Below are 1984 nucleotides of genomic sequence, written 5' to 3' on the forward strand. Positions count from 1 at the left end.
TTGGTATAAATTATCTAACTTATCCTGCATTGCAATAGCTCTATGAATTTGATCAACAAACATAGCACTCAGCCATGAATTTGGCCTTCAAGGATGTGCAGGACAATGGTCTCCGTGTAATTTCATCAGAAGTAATAAACTCACTATCAGTCATGTGTAGCATTAGTTACACATCTCTATAAATTTATACTTTTCTGTTCTCTCCAGACCATAGAGTGCTTTCTTCCCTGGGAAGCCCAGTAGTGTTTAGTCTATATGGTGTCCAGTATGATCTTTTTAAATTCCCATAACAACCATGTTGCTTCCCAGTGTCAGTCTTGACTCTACATCTGCAACACGAGGAAGAGCATGATCGCCAGCTGTGTCCACCAACACCTTTCCAATCTAATCCCAGTGCACTTTGCCAGCCACACGCCAGGCCACTGCTCCAAGCTGCTGATGCTGGAACATGGTGAGTTACTAGAAATTTCAGTAACTCCCACTCCGTTGCTTTTGCACATTCCTTCCCTCTGCCTGAAATGCCAACAACAATCTCTTATTCATTTTATTTTATGACTCATAGAACTATTTCAAAGTCCATAAAGCCAGCAAATATATTTTTTAAACCATTGTATCTTCATATCCAGGGTCTGGCACATAGTAGGTTTCAATAAATATTTGCTCTGGATTAATTCAAGGTGAAAAAAACCCCACATTTTCTGGGAAAACTCATTGAGGTTCTGCAAAAGCTGTTCCCTCCTCTATGCTCCCATGAGGGCTTGATAGTCTAATTGCCACATTGTTACACAATGAAATTATTTGTTCCCAGTCTTTCTCTGGGCTAGACTCTGTGCTCTTGGGTGGCAGAGACCAGATCTTACTCATACTTGGATCCTTCACATTCAGCACAGAGCCCGGCTTAGAGAAAGCCTTCACAGATTTCCTGGAATTGAAAATATAATTCTAAAGCAATCACGTGAGGTGAACAGGGTGGGTGTTAGGCTTCTCATTTTACAGATGAAGAAACACGGACTCAGGGAGGAAAAAATATGTTTTGACTCAATTTCCATTTGAAGTCAGAGCCCCAGCCAGGGCTGGAGCACAGGCCTCCCAAGCCCTAACTATTAGGAAGCTCGGTATGTGGCCAATGAACACAGGAGGCCAGGCACTTTTCTTTCTGACCCATCAGGTGAGGTTGCCTCGGGTCTGTTCCCGGCACAGGCCAAGTGCATTCGTGCGGTGAGACTGAATTAAGGGCCCCACTCAGTCAGTGGTCAAGGTGACAGCCTAGGGAAACGCATCTATCCCTTAGGATTAGGGACCGAGTCACAGGCAGGTTTGTGGGGAGTAGGATGAAATGTGCCAGGAGACATGGGGCTGCTCCTTCGCCTTTTTTCAAATTCTGTGCTAATGGGCGGCCAGCTTTACAGCCAGCGTCCTCTCTCCATCTCTGGCCAAGAGTGACTCCGTTGTCCTAGACGAGCATAATAATAAGAAGCTCTTTTTTACTCTCAAGCATCCTACAGTGGGGAGTCCCCTCCCCCAGTGGAAAATATGCTACATCCACGTAAAAGCTAAGAAGTCTCCAAGAGTTGTCCCAACTCCCCTTCCTAGTCCCTTGGCTTTTTAAATTAAATTTAATTTAATTTTTTTGCTTTTTAAAAAAAGTCCCCTAACAGATTGTTTCTCACTTGAGTTCAAGTGTTCAAGGCCTGGCCTTTAGAGCCTCTGCCTGAGTTCAAGCCCCTTTCTGTGTTCCTTTCTAAGCCAGCCAACTGCGTACTGCAAGCTCCTGAGGAAATGAGAATAATTCAGGAATAATTCGGGGACGAAACTGCAGCCTTCACCTGGTCCTCAGTATTGAATGCATGTGCAGTGCATGTTGGGGGCGGGGGCAAGAGAGAACTCAGGAAGCCCAGAGCGCTGGCGGGGAGCCAACAGCGCTCCCTGGAGGTGTGGGTGCAAAGGTTTGTCTCACTCGGCCTCCAAGGCCCTCTGGGCACTT

Source organism: Propithecus coquereli, unplaced genomic scaffold (assembly GCF_000956105.1).
Source record: "Propithecus coquereli isolate 6110/MARCELLA unplaced genomic scaffold, Pcoq_1.0 Scaffold298, whole genome shotgun sequence".
NCBI classification, from domain to species: domain Eukaryota; kingdom Metazoa; phylum Chordata; class Mammalia; order Primates; family Indriidae; genus Propithecus; species Propithecus coquereli.